The sequence below is a fragment of the Cynocephalus volans genome, chromosome 17, assembly GCF_027409185.1.
Source record: "Cynocephalus volans isolate mCynVol1 chromosome 17, mCynVol1.pri, whole genome shotgun sequence".
Lineage (NCBI taxonomy): Eukaryota > Metazoa > Chordata > Mammalia > Dermoptera > Cynocephalidae > Cynocephalus > Cynocephalus volans.
The window spans coordinates 43,822,776-43,839,625 of record NC_084476.1 but is presented as its reverse complement, the minus strand read 5'-3'; the positions used below and the strand labels follow the sequence as shown (position 1 = coordinate 43,839,625).

The 16,850-nt window shown below is 40.4% G+C and overlaps 1 pseudogene; it reads left to right on the top strand.

The window, feature by feature from the left end:
- The first annotated feature begins 7,208 nt into the window (after positions 1–7,208).
- Positions 7,209–7,808, top strand: LOC134366173 (myosin light chain 6B-like; annotated as a pseudogene).
- The last annotated feature ends 9,042 nt before the right edge of the window (positions 7,809–16,850 follow it).

Sequence of the window (16,850 nt, the reverse complement as noted above, 5' to 3'; positions counted from 1 at the left end):
AATATTTTCAAGTTTCCATTGAGTTTTCTTCTGTGACTTATTGGATATTTGGATGTGTATTACTTAATTTCTACATATTTGGCGACTTTCTAGGTGTTTTTGTTGTTGTTGTTGGTATTGATTTGTAGCTTTATAAGGAATTCTTTGAAACTTTAACACTTGAGAAAGTGTGTATTCTGAAGTTGTTAGGTCAACTTATTTATTAAGTTTTCTGAATTTTCTGTATCCTTACTAATGTTTATTTCTTCTATATGTCGCTGAGAAAGGTTGTTAAAACCTTTCACTATAATTGTGTTTGTTTATTTCCCTTTTTAGTATTGTCAAATTTTGCTTTATATATTTTAATGCTATGTTATCAGGTTCATACAGATTTGAATTCTTATATCTTCCTGGTAGATTGGCTCTTTAAAATGTTCACTTTATTTCTAAGTAATACATCTTGCCTTAAAATCTATTTTGTCTGAGTCCTTACATTTAAGGTATGTCTCTTAGTAAGAAGCATACAGTTGTGGGTTTTTTTCCTGTCCCTTTCTGCTTTTCAATGGGAGGAGTATTAAGGCAGTTTATATTTAATGTAATTATTCACATTTGAGTTTATATCTATCTTCTTACTACTTGTTTTCTAGTTGTCCCTCTTCTATGTTTCGTTTCTTATTTTCTTTTGAATTACTCAGATATTTATTCTATATTTCTCCTCTATTATAATTTTAATTATGATATGCCTATATGTGGTTGTCTTTGTATTCATACTACTGTGTTTTATAATGTGTCTCAAATCTATGGTTTGATGTCTTTAATAAATTTTGGATGGCTTTCATCCTTTATCTCTTGAAATAGTTTTTCTAAGTCATTCTCTCTATTCCTTTCTTTAGGTATTCTAATTACATGTGTGTTAGGTCTTGTCACCTAGTCCCATATGTCTCTTATGCTTTTGTTCTGTATTTTCTGTACCTTTTTTTAAAATTCATAATTTAGTAGGGATATTTTACGTTCATCTATCTTCCAGATGATTAATCATTTTCTCAGATGGCTCTGACATGCTGTTAAACCCATCTATTGTGCCTTTATTTTTAATTTTAGGGCATTTTGGGGAGTGGTTAAGAGGAATATTTTTCCAGTTTAGAATTCCTTGGAGTGTGTGTTTATCAGGGTCTCTCCTCCTTGGAAGATCCTGAAATCCAATTTTTATCTCTCCAGCTCTGTAAGAAAGCTGTTTGGCAACTTTATCCCTTAATCATCTCTTTTTGATCAGTGAATGCCTCAAGGAGATAACTGGTGTAGACTATCTCATTTCTCTGCAGGATTTTGGCTTCTCAAGTTTTTGCTGTCTCTGTAGCCTTAAACTTCAATTTTTGTCTCCCCAGCCATGAGAAACTGATAAAAGCTCTGCTTAAATTCTCTGCCTCTTAGAAGTCACTTTCTGCATGGTTTCTCAAGCTCTCTGTCCTTGCTACTTAAGAATCAAAGAGAAATGCCTTGAAGGGATATGCAGTTTAGAATATCAGGCTCACCTCAATGAGTTTCCCTTCTCTCCAGAATATTCTCCAGTCTTGGCTACCTTGATACTTCTCCAAAGCCTTCAATTTTTTTAAAATTCAGTTTCTCTATTTTTTTCCCCCAGTGGGAAATTGGGTTGGCTATAAACTAGTCTGCCATTACCAGAAGCAGAATCCCCAACTAAGTCTTCTACATTACATTTCACAAGTGCTCAAACCCTGTAGGACTCTGCAGAGGAAAGGTTCAGATATAATTCAACAGGGCCATGGAGTCCTGCAATTGTATGAAAAATTGTATAATTGTGTGTAAATATCTTCAAAGTGACCCAAACCCAGAAAAGTTAAGAACCACTGCTGTAGCACACCCACAAATACTTAATTTGTATTAAATACAAATTTATTTGTATTAAATAAATTTTTATTTACTTATATTAAATACCTAATTTATTAAATGCCTCATTTAAAATAATGCTGCTAGATGTTATCCCAAGAAATGACTCTTTATACCTAGAGTCTAAATACTTGATTCCAAGGGCTGACCAGTTAGCTTAGTTGGTTAGAGTGTAGTGTTGTAACATCAGGGTCCATGGCTCAGATTCCCGTAATGGCCAGCCACCAAAAAAATCAAACAAACAAAAAAACCCAGCTTGATTCCAACCCAGTAAATATTTTTTATTGTAATGTTTCTTTTTCTATCGTTAAATAACATCATCATCATCATGTTGTAGACCTCTTTAACAGTTGAATGAAACTCATTTATGGAACTGCAGTCTAAATTTAGAGAAACCTACCTATATAACTGAACATTTTCTTTAGGAGTGTCAGACACAATGATAATCAATACAGGACTATCATGATGGTGGGTTCATTACTGCCCACTGTTTCCTTTGTGAATGACGTGAAGGTTAGTCTCTCTTTGTTAATCAAACTATGTTTTCTTTCTACAGCTTATGATAGTGTGTCTTTTGCATTACTACTGTGAATTCACTCTAAACTCATCTAATTTCTCCTTTTGGATAGGCACGTGAGAGCTTTGTTATAGGAAATATATTACAGGCGAGCCTCTCTTTATCTCCTTTACATGCTTGGAAGTCACTGAAAATCAGCAGATTCAAAAAGGGGGGGGCAACTTAAATGAGCAGGAGAAGATTTCCACAGACCGTTCCTGAGTAAAGATACATTCTAGAGAATAAGAGTGAGAGTGGAATATGTTTTTTGCTCAGGTCTTTGAAAGTTCTAAAAGTTTATAATGTTTGGTATCCCTTGACTTGTTCTGATCAATCTGCCTTCCCAGGGGCTCCGGCCCTAGCCCAGGGCTCAGCTGGGGCCCTGCTTTGGACAGATCCACCCCCTGCCCACCCATATTCACCTCCCATTCTACAGGATGACTATCCACCCTCCCTAGACCTCTGCCACACTCATACCACCTGACTGGAACCTCAGTGGACCTCATCCCTGAACCAGGAATAGAAAGGAGAGCTAGGAAGCTATGGTGGTGGCACTGGGACTGTGCCTGGCACATAATATGTAACAGGTACTCAAGGAACATATGAATGAATGCATGAATGAATGAATGAATGTGAAAAGAGGCCAAGGAGAAAGTGAAACTCTGGAGCTATTAATTCAGAGGCTCCTCCCCTCCCTACCCCCAAATTTCTCTGTGCTAAAAACCCTTCAAGCCTCTGTGATTTCTCTTCCTAAATTTGGTTCCCTTTCAAATGGTGTGGCCTCCTTGCCTCCTGGGTCCAGGGAAATTTCAGGATTCTAATTTCTGGGACTAGCTCTCAACTAGTTCTGGGACTAGTTCTCTTGACTTGGTTTTGACCCTGTCCAGGGCTTACTCTGCCTTCTCAGAAGCAATTCCAGATCTAGAATTGTGAAGGTGTTTCTTAAACACAAAAGACCTTTTGGAGTTATACTAGGTTTTCTAGGCATTTTCACTATATGGCTTTCCCTAGGTAGATCTGGAGACAGATATTTAACATGCATTATGGGCCTGAAATCATAAAGGCTTAAATAACAACATTTTTAAACAAATCCCTCTGGGTTTACTCAGAGAAAATCATGTGGTGGCACCAGACACTAGAGATTCTGAGATGGGTGAGACGTGAAGCTGACTTTCAAGAAATTTACTGTTTTTATACATTCGAATTAGAATTCTTCGGGTTGCAAGAGACAAATAGAACTTTTTACTCATATAACCAAATTGTGGAAATTCATGGCCTAAAAGTCAACTAAAACCAGGACTCCCTCTTGAGCTGTCATCTCAGTATGTCACTTTTCATCTCTTGCCAGAAAAATGACTACTAGCAGCACTCAGGCTCATGTCACCAGACATGACCCCCCACACACACCACCCCCCAAAAAGGCAATCCCAGAAAAGAATTTTGATTGACAATCTTGACTCAGGTGCCCATTCCCAGAAAATCTGCTATGGCCAATGTAATGGGTAGTATCACAGCTCAACTTGGATCAGATGTCCATCTCTGGCCAGTCAGCAGTGACCAGAGAACTGAGAACTGTAACAGCACAGCAGATCTCATTCAGATTATGTGTCTTAAGTAACTCTCAGCAGACAACAATAAACATCCACTACTACTCCCATAGGACCAAGTTCCTTCCACACATGGAACATTCTAAGATAGAGACATTTCCTAGAAGGACTATTTATTTTTCAGTGGGCTACAATATTTTTCAAATTTATGTAGATGCCTCTGATTGCAGAGAATCATCTGGATCTTTTCACTGTGAAGATCCCTCTGTGTTCTAAACTTGCTCACTATTTGGCTAGAGCCCTCCCGGTCTAGGTTATACTACTTGCTCGGTCAATTGTCTCTTTTCTGGCCTGGGGAATGAAATATAATGAGAAAGTGTACTTATCTCTGGTAGGCACAGTTCCACCTTCAACTCCTAAGGTACCTTTTGGACTCTGGTGTGGTGGTAGCCTGTGGATGACAAGAAATCAGGGGATTCGAGATCTGGTCCAACCTCTTGCCTTCCCAGGCCAGATACTATAGGCCAGGTCACTTCTCCTGAGACTCCAGAATTCAGTATCTGCATTCTTACTTCACAGGGCACAGATAGGATCATGGAGCCTAGCACCTCTTGGGCTAACCCAGTTGGCCTCACACCCAGGAACTCCCTCTGTTTTTAGGCCCCACGCCTGTCTGTTCTGACCACAGCTGACTTAAATCTCTCTGGTCCTTGGGATTGGGGGCACAGGTAGATAATCACTCTTGCCATTAATCTGAAGTGGGCTAAACCTAGTCAGTCCCACTGTTCCATGTGCAGGAATTGGTCCTTGGCGAGGAGCAGACTCCCTTCCACTCCAGAATGAGCTGCCTTAGGATGATCAGAGAGTGGGAGGGTAGGGAGAGAAATGAAATGTTTACCATCTGCCCAACCTGGAGGGCACTAGGAGATCAAGTTTTTGACACAAAATGTTACTATGAGATAATGACACTTTTTCATTTTTAATAGTAGGAAAAACTCTAGACTGAGACACAAGGGACCCAAGCTTTCCTGTTAACTCAGCCTGTAACTAGCTATGTGGCCCTTGAGACTGTAACTTTGCCTTCATTTCCTCAAATAGAGTGATTGGATCAAGTTCATTGTATGTTTTCCTTCCAGCTCTAATATTTGATGATGTGGCTGCCTGCACACAGGAGGGAGTGGGGAAATGGAGAAGAGGTTGTTAGAGATTCAGCCTAGATCTATGGTTCCTGACATTCGTCATGGACCCCTAGGAGAGAGCACAGAATTTTTTCAAGGTGTTCTCAAATCCATGTGTGAACCAAGCACTCTCTGTAGACTGAATAAACAATATTTCACACATTTGTACTATTTTCAAATCTACATAGGTGCTACTGGGATTAATTAAATGGCAATTCATTTTAAAGGGAAGTTCTCCTCATTATAAATTTTTTTTTTAATTCCACAGATGTCAAAAGAACAACTATCATCATGAGGGAATATCGTTTGTTTATAATGAGTCCTTCTTTCAAAGAGAATCATCGACGACGGGAAAACTTATGGTATGGAAAGATTACACCTGGGGATAGATCGACTTATTGCCTTTGGGTTGTGAGAAATTAGGCTAACTTAATTTTAGACAAACTCCTATTTAACTTTTAAAACAAATCTCAATGTCACCTCCTTCATGAAGCCTCCCCGGTGAGTCACTACACTGCCCCACCCCCAGAAGGATTAAACATATACTATCAGTCAGGGTCCCAGAAGGAAAAATGTCACTCAAATAAGGATAACTTGCCAAACTTACCAAAGGATCGTTTATAGGAGTACAAGCAGTTTATAGGGAAAATACAGGGCTAGTGCAGTAGCCAGGGTGCTAAAAGCAGTGTTGTTACCACAGAGGCCTGACAGGCAGGGGGAGGAGTGGTCCTCAGAGCCATTGTGGAGACGGCTGCTTTAGGGGAGCTGTGGGTTTCGCTGGAGGCATGCAGCCAACCCAAGGCCACACAGCAAGGAGGCAGCCAGGGGAACAGATACCCCACCTCACTCTCCTTCCCCCACCTCCCATGGCCTACTGCTGTCCTCCATGGACCCATGCAACCGGAGCCTGGAAGATGAGGAAGTTTGTCAACATAGCTCTTGCTGGTCAGCCTCCTAGGGCAGAGAGCTCAGTGGGGAAGGATTGGGAGTAGACATGGAGGAATAAGCAGAGAGACCCCCACACAATCACTCTTTTCTGAGCTCCCACAGGATTCTGTATTTACCACTTTCTAGCACTTTCGTGTTCAGTGGTAATTACCTGTTGGCATTTCTATCTCCCCACTGCACTGTGATTTCCCGAAGGGCAGAAACCATGCCCCCTTACGTTCTGCAGTCACAAAATCAAGCACAACGTAGATTCTAAGAAATATCTGTTGAGTTTTAATTTGAGGCAACAGTTTTGAAAAAGAAGTGCCATAAGTTCCAAGTGGTCCTGGAACACACTCCCTTCCCCATGGCACCACACAAGATGAACGAACGGAGAGAACCACACCATCCGTGTGTTTGCAAAGCCAAGGCTGATGAGGGATGTGTCAAACAAACCTCTTGACTGATGCTCACAATTTTAACACAAGTGGTTAAAGCCTCAAAGCTCATGGACTAATCTAAATCTTCCAAAATTTCTGAAGGGCAACTTTCTTGTTCTGGCTTCAAAGTGTTGCCTATTAATTACCCTCTTGGGTTCCCAGCATCACATAACTTTGAAGGGACTAGGGACAGTGCATGTAAAAAAGCCCTGTGCCATGATCTCACAGATTTGGGGACAGGAAGGGCCTGCTCTGAGGACTGTGATGACAAGATCTGATGCTCCATAAGACCCTCTGAGAGTCTGGAGGATGATGGGATTCTCTGGACAGAGCTCTGCCCAGTGCAGGTCAAATCATGTTGTCTGATAGGCCTTGTCTTCCTAAACCCATTTCCTCAGCATCAGCTTGAGATGTTTGTAAGTGGGAGGCCGATGTCCAGTATGATGACTCTTCCCTGGTTTCAGGGTGGGGACTTAAACTGAAAGAAATATAACAGTGCCATGAAGTATCCCAGGCCCCGGTGATATCAGGGGCTCAAGCTCAAATACATATTCTCAAGAGCAATATTTCAAAATGCTTTCAATTCCCAAGCCCAACTTTTGGTCACGTGGCAGGAAATGGGGTAGGAGAGGGGTGCCCCCATCGGCATACTATACTTTGGTCACCAGACATCATGCCTCCCAAGAAGGATGTTCCCATGAAGAAACCCCAGGACCCTCCATCTCCAAGCTTGCTGCCAAGCCAGCAGCCACAGCCCCTCCAGACAAGACCAAGGCTGAGCCAGCTATGACCCTGGCCCCTGTCGATCTCTCCAAAGTGATGATTGAGTTTTACAAGGACCAGCTAGAAGAGTTCAAGGAGGCCTTTGAACTGTTTGACTGAGTAGGGGATGGCAAGATCCTCTATAGCCAGTGTGGGGACATGATGAGGGCTCTGGGCCAGAACCCCACCAAGGCCAAGATGCTCAAGATCCTGAGGAACCCCAAAATGACAATCTGAAGTCCCAGCATGTGGACTTCGAGATTTTCCTGCTCATGCTCCAGGCAGTGGCCAAAAACCAGGACCAAGGCACATATGAGGACTACTTGGAGGGGCTTCAGGTGTTTGACAAGGAGGGAAATGGCAAAGTGATGGGAGTAGAGCTGAGACACGCCCTCACCACCTTGGGAGAGAGGATGACTGAGCAGGAGCTGGAGACTGTTCTGGCAGGACATGAGGACAGAACGGCTGCATCAGTCATGAGGCCTTCCTGAAGCACATGCAAAGCATCTGAAATCTACAGATCCAGGGGGCCCAGACACTAGGCCCAGCAGGCGGAAGCACGTTCCCACCACTAGGAGGCCACCTATATTTTCAAAATAAAGACACAGTTCCTCCCTAGGGGAAAAAAAAAAAAAAAGGAGGACCTTGTAAGGATAATAAGAGTTTGTTTTTAACTATTTTATGCCAATAAATTTTGATACTTCATATGAGATGGACAATTCCTTAAAAACTATGACTTACCAAACTATCTCACAAAGAGCCAAAACACACGAATAGTCCTATCAACTTCATGAAATTGAATCAGAAGTCAAAAATCTCCCATCCCCAAATCCCAGGCCTATTACCGTCATACCCAAAGTTTCTCAGAATGTATGAGGTTCCAAAACCTGAGAAAAACAATGTGAGAAAAAAAATGTACCAGCCCATATCACTCATGAACATGTAGGCAAAATATTTAAATAAAATATTAGCAAACTGAGTCCAGCAAGTTAGATTTAATTCAGGAATATGGGATTGACTTGTCATTAGAAAATCAACTAAAGTAATTTACCACATTAGTAAATTAGAAAAAGTCATATAATCATCTCAATAGATGCAAAAAAAAAAAGCATGCAACAAAATTCAACACTATTTCATGATTAAACCCTGTTTGCAAAATAAGAATAGAAGAACTTTATTGATTTGAAAAGTTTATCTGACAAAAAACTATTGCAAATATCATGCTTAATGTGAGCTGCTGAATGCATTCTTTATGAAATGGGAACAAAAAGACAAGGACACTGGTGACTGCAACATCTATTCAACATTGTACTGGAGGGTCTAGTCAGTTCAGAAAAGCAAAGGAAAAAATCAAAATTACAACTATTGGACAGAGAGAAACAAAGTTGTCATTATTCACAGATAATAAATCGTGTCAGAAATTCAAGCAATTCTAAAGATAAATTACTTTAACTAATAAAAGTATTAGCAAGGTTTTTGAATACAAAATCAATACACAGAAATCAATTGTTTTGATATATTCAAAGAAACTGAAAAAAATTACATACCACTTACAATAGTATTTCTTAAATACTTAACAAAAAATGAGACCTTAATAAAGAAAATTATTGAAATATATTAAGAATACCTAAATAAGTGGAAAAGGTAGAATGTTCACTCAAATCAATCTATTGATTTAGTGCAATTTGGATCAAAAACCCTATACATATTCTGTAGAACTTGATAAGCTGATGCTCAAAATTAATATAGGAATAAAAAGAATAGCCAAGACACTCTTGAAGAAGAAAGAGGTGAGAAAATTTCTCTGCCTGATATCAAGATATCAAGCAAGGATAGACAAAGTCACCAATGGACTAGACAGAGAGCCCAGAAATAGACCTGCTTATATATGGACATTTGATATATGATCAGTGAGGAAAGGATGAGTTTTTCAATAAATAGTGCTGGGATAACTGGGTATCCATGGGGTAGGGAGGAATGTGAAATTGAATTCTACCTCTTACTGTAGAGAATAATAAACTCCAGGTGTATTGAGGACCTAAACATCAGGTCATTTAAAAGAATCATTTCTTAAATAAGACATAAAAAGCACTAACCATAAAGGAAAATACTGAAAAAATTGCAGGCATTAAAATTGCTCAGAGAGACATCATAAAAGATAGCTAAAAGAATAGGAGATATTTGTAATTCATATAACCAACAAAAGGCATATCTAGAATCTATAAAGAACAGCTAATATGAAAAAGACAAACAACTGAATAGAAAAGTGGGAAAAATACTTGAGCTGGCTCTTTGGAAAAGATGTCCGAATGGCCAATAAATATATAAGGGAACTCAGTTATTAGGGAAATGTATTAAAACCACAGTGAGATATTATACACCTACTAGATAGACAAAAATTTATAAGTCTGATAATACCAAGTTCTGACAAGGATGAGGAACAACGGGAACTTGCATGCACTGATAGTAGGAGCTGTGAAAGTAGACCACTTTGAGACATAGTTTGGCAATGCCTAACAAAGTTGACCGTGCACCTACCCTACAACCCAGCAATCTTACCCCTAAGAATATACCCGAGGGAAACTTGCACACAGGCCCAATGAGACAGATACAAGAATGTCCATAGTAATGCTGTTTCTAATAGTCCCAAACTGAAAACAGCCCAAATATCCATCAGCAGTAGAATGAATAAATAATCTGGAGAACTACTCATAAAGAAAATGAATGAACCACAACCACACAGAACAACATGAAGGTGACTCTCAAACATAATGTTTAACAGAAGAAACTGATCACCAAAGAAAACATATAGTATGTGTCTATTTTATACAGAGTCCAAAAATAATGATATTGTTCAGGGATGCCCACACAGGTTGTTTTAGTTATTTATTGCTGTCGTAACAAACCATGCAAAAACACAGTGGCTTCAAACGGCGATTCTATTTACTCACAATTCTGTGGGCCAGGGATTGGAACAGAGCAGTAAAGAATTATCTCTGCTCCACAGAGCCTCCGTATGGAGCCTCACCTGGGTTGGCTCAGATGTCTTGGGGGCTGGCTAGAACAGCTTGACCAGGTTGTAAGTGTGAGGCCTTGGTTCTGGCTCTCTGCTGAGTTCCTCAAATCTTTTCCATGTGGCCTCTTTAAATGACTAACTTGGGCTTCCTCACAGCACGGTGGTCTCAGGGTTCTAAGAAGAAATATTTCAAAAGAACCTATCCCAATGTGCAAGCACTTATTATATCTCTCTCTGCATCCTCCTTGTTAGGTGTCCCATTGGCCAAGGCAAGTCATATGGACAAACGCATAAGTCACTGTAGGAGGGGACTGACTACACAGGGCAGAGCAGAGGGAGCCATGGTTCATATGGGGGGCCACAGCTGGTAAAGTAAGAATAATTTTTTCAAAAGTGGTGGTTACCTTTCAAGATGAAAGGGGGATCCAATCAGGGAGGAGCACAAAGGGAGCTTCTAAAATATTGGCAATATTCTCTTTCTAAGTTGATGTGCAATTAACACAGGGTGTATTTTATTCTTCTTTAGCATGTCAATTCCACACGAGAATATTGTGCAGGCATTAAAATTTATATTTGCATATTTGCAAATAATTTACAATTTAATGTTTTCATTAGAAGTTTCAATGGAAAACAGGGAAACATTTTTATAGATATATATTACAAAGATCCCAACTATGCATTCGAACTGTTGGGAGAAGAGCTAGAAGTAGGTAAATCTCCATGCCAGAGTGGTTGTCTCAGAGTGGCAGCAGAACTCTGATTGGTGTAAATTTTCTTTTTATATTTTTCTATGCTTTCCAAATTCTCTATATGGAACACTCATTGCTTTTAGAATCATTTAAACTTTATGGGGGTAAAAACAAGAATCACACCTCCCACAAGATGCTGCTCAGCTGATTTGAAGAAACATGCATTTCATGGCTTCACTTTGTCATTCTGGTTCTTTTCATCATGGCTACTAGAAGTGAATTTTTGGAGCACAAGGTATCCCAGGCGTTTCAGAATAGACTCAGATAAAAATTAAATCAGAACCACTTGAACTAGTTCTCAGACATGAATGTGTTGCCAAGCCCTTGATCCAGTGCTCAAATAGGAACTGTCAGTCAGAAACCGACAGGGCAGGAGAGGACAAAGAGGGATGAATTGAGGTGTCTCGCAGCCTCTCTATTTTGAATCACAAGATACTGAGTATTTGGCAGTGTGGACTCTTTCTATAGGTCATCTACAAATGTTCCTTCTCCTCTGATTTAAAATCATAATTGGAGGAAGTTAATTCTAAGACCTACGGGAAGGTATAGAGGAGGGGGGAAGGCAACTAACACCTAACATTAAAAGCTTGGATTCTGGTGTCCAACTTACTCACTGCATGACATAGTACAAGGTACTCAAACTCTCCACGCCTCAGTTTCTTCGTTTCTCAAATGGGGACCTAATAGTGGTACCCCATAGGGTTGCTGTGAAGATTAAATAATATACATAAAGTGCTTAGCACAGAGCCCGGCACATGAAAAGCACTCACTAAACTGTAGATACCACCATGCCAATATGGGTGGCATAGCTGATGCCCACGTAGGGTCTACTACAGGCCAGCACTCTCCTATGAGCCTCACATAACAGCGACTATTTTATATCACATCCAGTTCTCATGGTACCTGAGAATCTGATTTTATTATCCCTATTTTACAGATGAAAAAAACAGAGGATGTAAGGTTCTATAACCCACCAAGTCCACAGAGCTCCTGAATAGCACAGCAGTAGTGGACGCTGAAGCTGTTTTCACGGCCTCATCTCTTTACACACTTTGGGGGAGCAGGCGGGTGGGAAGAGGGGCGTATGGCAAGCCAGTGGGCAGGAGAGCAGGCTACGCACTTTGGGAAGACACATTCCACTTTTTTTTTCTCCCCCCGCTGTACTCACCACAGAAAATAAAACTCTGACATCTTTTTGACTGACATGAACATATATAAGTAACAAGTACTACGGAGAGTGTGGAATCAGAAGACTGAGAAACACTACCAACGTGGGGTGAGTTATGGTCAGCAAGGTGGCCAGACCTAAAGACTGAACATTGATGTGGAGGGACCTTTAAAACCCTGAGGATCCGCTCCTGGACTTATATACATTGGGGAAAATACTTCTTGGGTCATTCCAGAATCTTGTAAATGTCTATATTGACTTTGGACCTGATACTGCTTTTCATACGGTGGCATGGAGTGGGGAAAGGAGTGCAGAGGGCAAACACAGAGGCAGAATTCTCCTCTCCCCAAGGCTAATGGAGATAAAAAAAAAAAAAAATGAACTTGCCCTTCCCAGGGTTCCTCACCATCTGTCAGCCATTCCATTCACAGGTAGGACTTCATAAAAAACAAGTCTTTCTGGAACAAGACTGGGTATAAATAAATAAAACAGTATGCACAGACCTACCTTTCTCTTTCTTTTTTCTTTTTCTCTTCTATATTTAATATAACTTCATGGCAGTATTGAACTGGGAAGTAAGAAATGTATGCATCTTTCCAATGTCTGAGATTTTTGTAAGACTGCAAGCTCATTCAAGTTCTTTTTTCTGGTGTTATCTACCACTTGGGTGTGCTCCTGGGAGTTGGAGCCAGAGAAGGTTAAACTGCCTCACCCTCTAAGTCCTGAGTAATCTCTCCCACCATCTGCCATCAAACACCCCCCTGAGAAGAGAAATTGGAGAAGGGCATTTCCCCCAAGGCTCACAGAAACTCACCTTTAAATAAATTCCCCCAAGCAGAGTATGACTCCTCCAGAAATAATTCATCTTGTACCTGTAAAAATTTCATTCCCTCCACCACCCCATTCCCTCACTCAGCCTTAAGCACATCCTTAAATCCTTACGCAAGGATTCAGGGAATTCAGGTGAGTTCCCCTGAGCCATGTTTTCCTCCAGGGAGCATATGTTGCATATTAGAACTAATAGGCTTCAAGTTACACAACAGCAAGACTAATATCTTCTGCTAATGATTTTGTGAGTGATTTGAGTTTCCAATGAGCTATTATTATTCACAGCAAGAGACTGACTTTACTCTTCAACTTGAAAGCCCTTGACTGATCTGTTAATGAAGCCACACAAACCTCCTGAGAGGCAGAGAGAAAACCTAGGAAAAGAGGAGGGAAAGGACAGGAAAGTGTTATCTAGTAATGAGACACACCTTCCCAGTGGTCCAACAATATTACAGCGAGTGAACCTCACTATTACAGCCAATGAAACCCCAGGAAAATTCACGGGTCATTTGTAATGACAGAAATGGCCATTGACAGTGACTAAAATATTAGAATCATAAATACTTGGAGATCATCTGGTATAACCCCTCATTTTAAGATTAAAAAGGTGGGCTATTTAGATAAGGGAGAGGGGAGGGCTGGCCTGCTGACTCTCAGGACCTTCTGAACTGCTGGCAATGAGCAAGCTGCAGCAGGACGGGTGGTGCCCAAACCGACTTCCTCCAGGACCAGGGGAGCCAAAGACTCCAGATGCTTCACAAGAAAGGCACAGCTCTTGCTTAGCACCTAAATGTGACTCCTGTTGGCCCATTAAAAAAGAGCAACAGGGGGTGAGGTCCTTCTGCTAGAGCTAAGTCCCCAAGTGCCTCCAACTCTTCCTTGGCCCAAACATGCTTCTCCATAGGATTCCAGGAGATGAAGGGGTTCATCTTCTGACCCTTCTCCCAGTGAGTTCCATCCCCTCCCAGAAATGCTTACTAACCTTCGTCCACACCTTCTGCGTGACACCCGTTAACACATTAGCCCTTCCAGACCTTTCCTGTGGGTATTTTTCACTGATTCCATGTATGTACACATTACATAGATAGACATTGTCTTAATGACTGCATGGTATTTTATTGCATAGGTCTACTAGAATGTTATCAACCATCCCCATTTTTACTTGTTTCCAATTTAGGTCCTTCCAATTTTTCACAAAGAAAAAGAATACAGGAGGAAACAGTGTACAAATATCTTTGCACATTTGTCTGATTATTTCTTTAGCATAAATTCTTAGAAGTGGAATTGCCAAGTAAAAGAATACAGACTTTTAAAAGGCTTCTGATATAACCTGCCAAATTTTCCCCAGAAAAATGGTGTCAGGGTAGGCTCCTACCAAGGTTTCTGAGGAGGATTGTTAGTGACTTTAAATAATATCCTTGTGTTTCATTCAGCTTCATTACAAGAGAAGCTAAGAGGCTAGTCAAATGGTACGTTTCCTAGAAGTCTGAGAAAGGTGGACCGACTTTCCTTACATTGTAATAGTTTCAAAGAAACGAGGACAGGTCACTGCTGAAAGCTGTGTGACAAAGGGCTTCTTCTTTATGATGCAGTTTAATTTTGATAAGATAGTTCTTTTTGTAAATTTCCAGTTTTAGATAGTGATGATGCATGGTAAAATGATGAAAATAGTTATTCATTATTTTGCTTCTCTGGTTTTTCTAATATTTTTACAATATCTTAGTAATACTACTGCAGAGTTCCTCAACCTCAGCACTATGGATATTTTGGTCCTGATAATTCTTTGTTGTGGACGCTGTCTGACGCAGCATAAAATGTTTAGCAGCTTCCCTGGTGTCTATACACTATATGCCAGTAGCACCTCCCAGTTGTGACAACTAAAAATGTCTCTATATATTTCCAGATATCTCCTGGAGGATCAAAACTGCCCCCAGTTGACGAACACTATGGTAGTGTAATAGACAATACTAAAAATAATAATAACAAACACTTGTGGTGCTCTGTGCCAGACACTATTCCCAGAGCTTCACAAGTATTATCTTGTTGATTCTTCTCAACAATCCTCTGAGGGGGGCACTGCTATTATACCCATTTTACCTATAAGGAAACAGAAAAGAGAGGTTGAGTAATTTGCCCAAGTTTTCACAGCTAGAAAGTACAGGATCCCAGATTGGAACCCAGGCAATTCCAGAGCCCATGCTCACAATCATTTTTTTAGCAGCTGCCTCCCATTGAAAGCCTTTTTAAGGATTCCTTTAGCCATTTTATTTTTTCCAGCAAATCTTACAATATTTTCGAGCACATACAATAATATGACAAATATCCATATACATATCACCTAAACTTAATAACTATCAAGATTTTTCCATACTTGATTTGTGTCCCTTTTTCTTTCTTCCTTCTCTATTTATTTCTTTCTTCCTCTCTCCCTTTCTCCTTCCCTCTCTTCTTTCTTTCTATTACATCCTTCCATTCCCTACATACTCCAGTGTGGAGTTCTAAATAATACAGATATTTTCTTACATAGTGATAATGCCTATCACACCTAACAAAATTAACAATTATTTACCACCAGTCCATATTCAAATTTCCCTGATTATATCAAATATATTGTACTAAGCCTTAAAAATGACCAGCTTTGGACTCTGAATAAAAAGGATGAAATGGTGCTTACCAGCATATTGCAAATCCTAAAAGGAAGAAGGGGTTAGTCATACAAGTACATTTCATAGGAACATGGCATGGTTTGGGCTGCAACTGAAATGCAAGCACACAGTTCACAACAACAATAAAAATCCTATTGCTGGTTTTGAGATATTAGTCCTTACATGAGAAGGAACATGTTAATCATTAAAGTTAATTTTAATAACAGCAGGGAACTGGGGCTAGCCTTTGGAGTTCCTCAACTCAGCTTTCTCAATGCAAATTTATGATTTCATTTTAGTGCTTGTCAAGTTACTTCTATTAGCCCACAAAAAACCTGACTCTTTCTGTTGTCCTTGAAACAATAGAAATTCCTCATGATCTGTGGTTAAGGACTGGCCTCCAGGGCGTGAAGACAGCACAAACTGGTCTTACTTTATATGAGGTCAGCAGAAGAGCAAGCAGGATTCTTTGTAGACCAGTGGGATTTCACCCCACACTGCCACCTGCTGGAGTGGGTTAGGGGCAACAAGATGAACCCTCTGTGTATTAGCTTCGGATGGCTGCTGTAACAAATTATCATATACTTAGTGTCTTAAAGCAATTTGCATTTATTCTCTCACAGTTAGAGAGGTCAGAAGTCCAAAATCAATTTCACTGGGCCAAAGTCTAGGGGTTGGCAGGGCAGTGCTCTTAGGGAAGAATCTGTTTTCTTGCCTTTCCAGCTTCTAAAGCTACATACCTGGGCTTGTGGCCACTTCCTCCAACTTCAAAACCGGTGGTAATAGCATCCTGCTTCAGTGGTCACACTGCCACCTTCTTCTGTGTCAAACCTCTCTCTTCCCCCCTCTTATAAGAACTCTGGTGATTACATTTACAGCCTACTGGGATAATCTCACTTTCTCATGGTCCTTAACTTAATCACAGTTGTGAAGTCCCTTTTGCCATACAAAGTAACATTCACAAGTTTGGGGAGTAGGACCTGGATATCTTTGGGGGCCATTATTCAACCTACCACACTCCTCTTGAGAACAACTCACCCCAGAGTAATACCGCTTACATTTTGAGATCTCAAGGCCTTTTACATGTGTTTTTCATTTGCTTATCACGACAATTCTTCAAGGTGGACAGAATTTTGGTTCCCCTAGA